Source organism: Gossypium arboreum, chromosome 2, assembly GCF_025698485.1.
Source record: "Gossypium arboreum isolate Shixiya-1 chromosome 2, ASM2569848v2, whole genome shotgun sequence".
Lineage (NCBI taxonomy): Eukaryota > Viridiplantae > Streptophyta > Magnoliopsida > Malvales > Malvaceae > Gossypium > Gossypium arboreum.
The window spans coordinates 4,750,172-4,758,980 of NC_069071.1; the positions used below are offsets into that span (position 1 = coordinate 4,750,172).

The following is an 8,809-nucleotide window of genomic DNA, read 5'->3' on the forward strand; positions in this document are numbered from 1 at the left end:
TTTGTTCGATACTTTTTCCACTTGCTTTTTACTTTTGACTTTTTCTAGATTTTTTTTCTTTTTCACACATTTTTGCTCGACCTATAATCATTGTATCACATTATTTCTTCTATTTTCACTCTTTTTTTTAAACCACCATAATGTATCTACCTAAACCCTCAATATCTATGGCCTGGCATCTATTTTGTAATGTATTAAAGGACCAAGGATAGGGAACAATTCAAGTTTTTAATTTGTGCATGGTCTTTTGAGTTTCAATTTTTGTAGGTTCATCAAAAAGGAGTTATTAGGTTTCAAATAAGGAGACTAGGGATTCATAGCATTAACGTATAGTCATTTGAGAACTGACTATTCAAAAAATGTCTTAGGTCATCCCTAAGCATCCTACTATACACAATTTTCTTCATGCTCCAAATTAAATCGAATGAATAATAATCAATTCAAGCATTCATGTTTCTACGACTATTTATAAAATTTATATCTCATATGGCATCCTCAAACATTCTTACTTAGGTACTTCTAATCCATTATGCAATTTAACTCGGTAACCTAATCAATTTCCCTTAAAAATAATCAAATTATCTCATATCAATAAAAAGTTCATGTTTGAAAAAAAAACATTACATGCTTCATTATTTTCAACTACTATTCATAGTATTAATATAATCCAAACGCCATGCAACAAAAACAATAATAATAATATTTTTTGGTAAATAAATAATCAATTAAATCAAAGTAAACACACAAATGAAAACACACAAAAAATTAATCCTATGCAGTTCCCCCAACACTTAAGAACATACATTGCCCCTAATGTAAAATAATTAAAGTGCAAACAAGAAGACTTCCATGAGTAGGTCGAATCCTTGTTGTTAAGATAATCTCTAGGTTTGTATGCTTCAAGTGGACGGAGAGTACCTAAAAAAATTGTACGAAAATAAATATGAAATATAATATAAAGAAAATAAAAAGAAAAAGATGAAGTGTCAATAATGGATGACAGAACGTCTACAACTATTCTGATGAGCTTGGGCCTTCAATGTTGCAAGGTGCATTATGTCTAGGATGTTACGACATTAGGGTGCAATGTCACGACATCGAGCCCAGTTTCTTATTTCTTTGATTTTTTTTTTATTTTTTTCTCGGTTCTGTCACTCCATGATATTTACACCTGCTATGAAAAAAACTAAATACAACTAAAATTAATAGTAAAATAAATAAATAAGACTAAAACAATTTAAAGCAAGAAATAAAAGTTCTTTAAAAACGAGACAATCTGTGTCGCCACCATAGAAGAACTTCTAGCTGGTTCTCGACACTTTGATCCGATGTTTGTTCCTCTGCCGATGTATATGAACTAGCCCTTTCGGTCGATTCCAACGATAAGGCCTTATTTTTTATCAACGTGACATCCACATTACAAGTCATTTGGTACCAAATCTGAGCCAACCTCAAATCATTTTTCAAGGTATTATTTCCTCGAGCTTCCTCCCCTCCATGTCATGTGAAGTTTCGGTCCCTTGAGCTTTGTTACTTTTACCATATGACAATGGATAAAACTCATTGACTTCTTTGGCTGGTTTAAGCTCCATGTTAGTGGTTTGTTCATCTTCCACTTCTACCTTTACGGTTAGTTCTACTACTATGTCAATTGGATCAAAGATCATTTCAACTATGTTCAACTCATTCCCATGATCTTCAATTATAAGCTTCAGTTGAATCTCATCATAATTCTCATCATGGTCATCGATAATACAAGGGTTCTCTTGATCCAAGTTTGAGTGTCAGACATGTCCTATTCCTTGGAAGGCAGCACTTTGGATATTTCTTGCATCATTTTAATCATTTGCGCGATCATATCTGACATGTGTGACAATACCTTAGAGTTGTACGTCCTGGTGGTTTCACATGAAGGCATCTCATACAAATCACAGGGAGGCTTGTTTGAATGTTTGGGCATACCATGATCTTCTTCAAGTGCCTTATATAAATAATCAGCGAACTCATATAGATGTTCGACTATATCAGTATCTTGTTCATTACTCGATATGTTGAGACTTTGTTTCCATGTTGGCTCATCTCCATTATGAACAATTTTTTATTTTCCATGATCTTCAATTCTTCATATACTCTCTCATCGTATATTTCGTCATCAAAGTTCATCTTATCATTAAGCCACATATAACCAGTTTCATCCATGTTTGAATAGTTTTCTCATATTAGTCCATATGGATCAGTGACTGACTAAACAAGTATTACTCTCCTTTGAGTATATATCTTGAAATTAACAAAGAAAAAGGAAAAAGTTAGTAAATTAAATTAATAATATTAAAAATACAAATTATATATATAATTCAATTTTTTCCTAATTATTCTATTAAAACGTGAAAATTAAAATAAATTTAGTAAAGTTTCGTCCCCAGCAACGACGCTAATAACTTGACCGCCTTCGAACGGACTAACTGTAATGACCTAAAATTTACGGGTATTAAAATTCGTATTTCTGGCTTATTATTTTAGAAAATCAGATTCGTAAATATTTATTAGAAAATTTACAAAGCTAGTTGAGTGATTAATTAAATTTTAGTTAAGTGAATTAGCTTGAATTAAGGATTAATTTAGTGTAATGACTAGATTGAATATAATGTAAAAGTATGATTATAGACTAAAGAAAATTGAAGGGACTAAGTTAGTAAATAGCCCATAAAAGGGAATAGTGCCAAATGCATGGAAAATATTATTCCATGAATATGTATAATATACATATATTTATACTTAATACTTAAGCTGATAAACCGTAATTTATACTGTAGAAGCCCAAAATTTGCCACTAACCCACTAACCCATGAAATGCCCCAAAACCCATTTACATTAAACCCCAAAATAAACCCAACAGAAACCCAAATCCCCTAGCCCAATAATATAACCCAAAATCAGAAACAAACAAAAAAAAACCCTAAATCTAACCCTAGCCACCGCCCTAAGTCTTCAACCAACTGCCCCTTTTCTGACACCACTCAACTGCTCCACCACTGTTGCACCGGCCACCGCCCAAGGTCACTTCTACCAGCAAGTTGCACCTGCAAAAATTGAAATGGAAAGGACAGGAATTAATAAAAAAAAAAAAAGAAATCCATGTACATGGCTATAAAAGCCAAATTGAAATTCTTTGTAAGGGGTTCGCAAGTTTTTTAGAAAATACTGAAGCATTCGATTTTTGAGTAAAAGAGAACGATTCCAAAATATCAGAGAAAGAAAATAGCATCAAATCAAACCGAATATCAGAAATCAAAGAACCCAAAGACCAAAAGTCGAGATCATAGCCCTAAGGTGAACTTTCTATTTTCATTTCGTTTTTATTTTCGAATCTACTCCTATAAATACATAATATATATTAATAATAATAAAAGAAAACATTTCAAAACATAAAAAAAAATTACCTTTTCCGGCCAGGTAATACGGTGGCCGGCCTTAATGTGGGAAATCCCCTCCCCTCCTTCTTTCTTCCTTCTCTCTCTTTTTTTTCTCTCTCCTCACCAAATGATTTTTTTTTTGTTAATTTTGGCCTTTATATAGCTTTCCAAAACGACGTCGTTTTGATACGACCCAGTTCGACCCGACCCGACCCGCCTCAGGATCCGTGTGTTTTTGGAAAAGGGGAAATTTGAGCGTTCGGTCCTTCTGCTTTTTAAGCTTTTGCAATCAAGTTTTTTTTATTTTAAAATTTGCCCCAGGAAGTTGTCGCACTTTTCAATTTAGTCCCCACTGATATGTTGTGTTTTGATGTGAAGGAAAATTTTCTATTTTAGTCCTTCTAGGTTATGCGCGTGTGGCATTTTGATCCTTTTTCTTTATTTCTCTTTAAAATTGCCCCAAAACTTTGTTTTTATTCAAAATTTAGTCCTTTTTTTTAAATTTTAGTTTATTTTCGTATTATCTTTGTTATTTTATTTCATTTTAAGTATTATTTGATTATCATTATTATTATATTAGTGTATATTTTATTTACATATGTATATGTATTTATATCTACATAGTATTTTTTAAAATTATTTTATTTTAATATTATTATATTATGTTTACTTTTTGAATTTCGTATTATTATTATTATTATTGTTACTTATTATTATTCTTGTTATGTACATATTATTTATACTATACTTAATAGTATTATTATTATTATTATTATTATTATTATTATTATTATTATTATTATTATTATTATTATTATTATTATTATTATTATTATTATTATTATTATATTTACTATTTTTATTTATAAATATTAATGTATATTTTATTATATATATATATATACTCTTTATGTATGGTATTTTTTAACATTATTATATTTACTATTATATTTATTATCTTTAATATATTATATTTTACTTTCCTCACCTTATTATTATGTCATACTTTCTTTTGTATTTTGCTATTATTATTATTATTATTATTATTATTATTATTATTATTATTATTATTATTATTATTATTATTATTTATTATATTTATATAATATTATTAATAGGTACTTTTAACATTATTATTTCTAATATGTAAATGCTATGTAAATATTTTAATACTATATTATGCATGTATTTTCAACCATATTATGTACATATTTTTAATGCTATGTGTACACTTTGTAATACTATGTATATATTTTAATATCATTAGTTACACATTTTGTACTATTTCGTTTATATACTTTCTATATTATCCTTATATTTATACCTATTATTTTCACTATATCACTTATTATTTCATTTTAATATTATATGTATATATTTTTTATACATCTTACGTACATACATTTTTAATATTCATTTCATATATACGTATATATCGTATAAATGTTATATATTATGCATATATTATTATTTTATTTATATTTAGTATTAATCTTAGTACATATATATTTTATTATACGTATATATATATTTTTTATATAGTATTATTTTCGTATTATTCATTATTATACTTATTTCCACTATTGCCACTTATTATATTATTTGGCGTACATACTTTATTATTATTATTATTATTATTATTATTATTATTATTATTATTATTATTATTATTATTATTATTATTATTATTATTATTAGTATATAAATATATTTTCTATGTTATTAGTATTCCTAATATATATTGTATATGTTCATTTATACTATGTATATATATTTAGTGTGTATATATTTAGTATTATTATGCGTATATTTTTCATTCCTATTATCACTTATATGTTTTAGTATATATATATATATATAGCAATATTAGTATTTTTAATATTATGTTTACGTCACTTCATTTATTGTTTATATATATTCATGATTTTATTTCGTGTTTAACGCTATTAATATCATGTTTAATACCATATGCATTATTATTGTTCTATACTATTACTATCACACGTATATTGTTAATGTTTTATATATTATCATTTCATATATTCTTAACCTTTTATTATTTGTCTATCCCGAATCTAGCATAGTATTTCATACCATAGTGCAATATCAATGTTAGTTCTCTTTTACTTTTATTTGTTCTATCTAGAAATATTTTCGCTCATGTCTTTAAGTTAATTTCGATAAATAAGGCAACGTACCGATTTAACGTTTAGTCATTGATTTCATCGCTATGTTGGGTGAATATCAATCGACTTGTGTTAAAACGGTATGTCCTTCTCAAAAATCAAAAGAATTAAAAATTCTCGTGTTTCAACCAGATCACGATTAAATCTTACATTGAACTCATATCTTTGAAAATCAAGACAACAAGTGTTTTACAAGATACCAATTTTGGGCGTCGCGAGGGTGCTAATACCTTCCTCGCGCGTAACCGACTCCCAAACCCTAATTTTTCTCTGGCTTTTGACATAGACCTAAACCAGGCCTTATTTTTGTTTTAAAAATAATAATAAATTTATTAGGTGTCCAATCACACCTAGAAAAAAGGATCGGTGGCGACTACTTTTTTTAATGATAAAATCGAAAGTCGGTTTTCAAATGTTTAATAAATCGCCACAATTAGCGACCAAGCCTAAAATTTTTACGTCGCTACATAAACATATTTTTACCCCATGTTTAACGCATTTTATGGATGATTTCCTATTAGAATTGGTGAATTCGATGCTCCTAATGCTTTAATTTCATGTTTTATACTTAGAAGAGCATAGGAGAGCAAAAGGAACAAGAAACGGGCCAAAACCAAAGAAAATGGGTCAAAGTACGAAACCAACACGGCCTGGACCTCCTCACACGGGCAGACCATACGGTCGTGTCAATTTGGCAGGCTCGAGCACGGCCTGAAGTAATCGCACACGGGCGTGTCCCTACCGAGCCCAAGTTGAGTCCAATTCGGAAAAGGCTAATTTTGAGGGCTCTTAGGCATTCCAAAGCCTATAAATACACCCTAAAGGAGGAAGAAAAGGTAGACACAGAATAGGGAGTAAGGAATTACTCCAAGGAAGCCGATTGATCCATCTTAGAAGCCGGAGTCACCATCAAGACTGAAGATCTCTCCTCAATTTCCCTTCAGGAGTTTTGGGTTTTCTTTATGTTTTGTATTCTTTATTCTTCTGAGATGTTTTCCTTTTTAGTTATGAACTAAATTCCCTAAATATCTAAGGGGAATGAAACCTAAGACGAATCTTGTTATTATTTTCTGAATTGTATGATAAATATTTAACTTGTTCTTAATTATGTGTTCTTAATTCTTGTTTTGATATCCAGGATATTGATTCAAGATAAGCTCTTATTCGGAGGAGGAATAGACCTGTCTAAGAGTACATTTGTCATAATTAAGCGGAGTTGTTTTGCGCCTAGACATAGGGTGACAAGATTTTCTTGGATTAGGTGAAACCTAATAAGGGGATCCACAGATCGAGTTAATGCAACCCTAGGGTGTTAATTAGAGAAAAGTCTCAATTATTCAATCTAGGGATTAGACGTTATTAGTCTTGAATAGGGATAATAACATAATTTAGGGATCTCTACCGAACAAGTTAAATGAATAAATCGTCCGATTCGAAGCCATAATAACAAGTACAGTCTAGGTGGATTTTTCCTTAGGTATTGTCTTAATTAAATCGATTTTCCCAAAAGCAATTCCCCAATTCCATTCTCTGTGAATTCTTAGTTTAGATAATTAGTTAGTTAAAACAAAAACCTCTTTATTCTTAGGCTAGATAATAAAAAGACATTCATTACTAGTACTTTTAGTTCCATTGAGTTCGACAATCCGGTCTTGCTAAAACTATACTACTGTTCGATAGGTATACTTGCCTACATCACGATAATAGTTAGTTTTAAGAACGATTAATTATAAATATTTAAAACCTATCACGAAATCACGCGATTAAGTTTTTGGCGCCATTGCCGGGAAACTAAAATATTAGGAACATTCAATTTTTATTACTTTAGCCATTTATTTTTCTTGCAATCTAATTTTATTTTTAATTTTAGTCTAATTTACTAATTTTCTTTTCTTTCTTCTGGCAGGTTTTTATAGTTCATGACTAGAAGTAACCCGTTAGGACCACTACTTTTTGACGAAGAAATCGATCACACAGTTCGCAAAAACCAAAGAGAAATAAGACGAAGCCTAAGATACACAGAGAACGAGAAAGAAGATGATACTCAACCCCCAACCAAAGAGATGGCTGAAAACCAAGACAATCAGCTACCTCCTACAATTGCAGCTAATCAAAATCCTACTCCACGCACTATGTATGATTATGCTAAACCTTCTTTAACAGGAACTAAATCGAGCATAGTTAGACCTGTTGTAGCTGCAAATACTTTTGAACTAAAACCTAACACTATTCAAATGATACAGTAATTTGTTCAGTTTGATGGTTTGCAGGATGAGGATCCTAACGCTCATTTAGCCAACTTCTTAGAACTATGCGATACATTTAAAATTAATGGTGTTTCTGATGATGCTATTCGTCTTCGGTTATTCCCTTTTTCGTTGAGGAACAAAGCTAAACAGTGGTTGAACTCATTGCCATGAGGGTCAATCACTACTTGGGAACAAATGACCGAAAAATTTCTATTAAAATATTTCCCGCCGGTTAAAATGGCCAAATTACGTAATGATATCTTTTCGTTTGTGCAGATGGACTTAGAAACACTCTATGATGCATAGGAGAGATACAAGGACCTTTTGAGAAGGTGTCCTCACCATGGGTTACCACTTTGGCTTCAGGTTCAAACATTCCATAATAGTCTGAATCATTTAACTCGGCAAATGGTTGACGCAGTTGCTGGCGGAACCATTAATAATAAAACACCTGAAGATGCTTATGAGTTCATAGAGGAGATGTCATTGAATAACTATCAGTGGCAAGTCATAAGGACAAAGCCAACAAAAACAGCCGGTGTTTATAACGTCGATTCGATCACCATGCTCTCTAATCAGGTAGAACTCTTGAATAAGAAAATCGATGGTTTTCTTAGTTCTTCATAGGTTCACCCAGTAATGCAGTGTGAAGCAAGTGGAGGTGGAACAAGCCATTCGGAATACCAACCTTATGGCCACAACATGGATAACGAGCAATTAAATTACATGGGTAATAATCCTCGACCTCAAAATAATCCATATAGTAACACTTATAATGCAGGTTGGAGGAACCACCCAAATTTCTCATGGGGAGGCCAAGGAAATCAGCGACCACCTCCGAGCTACCAACAGCCACCCTATCAACAGGAAAAGAAACTGAACCTTGAAGAGACAGCACTTAAAAATCAACAAGCGCCGATCCAAAGGCTCGAAACTCAGATAGGCTGGCTATCCAAACTGA

The 8,809-nt window shown here is 30.8% G+C and overlaps 1 non-coding gene across 1 annotated transcript; it reads right to left on the reverse strand.

Moving 5' to 3' along the window:
- Positions 1-8,091: 8,091 nt before the first annotated feature.
- Positions 8,092-8,198, reverse strand: LOC128289529 (small nucleolar RNA R71). The gene has a single exon (XR_008279174.1). It is a non-coding gene; the product is annotated as a small nucleolar RNA R71 (small nucleolar RNA).
- Positions 8,199-8,809: the final 611 nt, after the last annotated feature.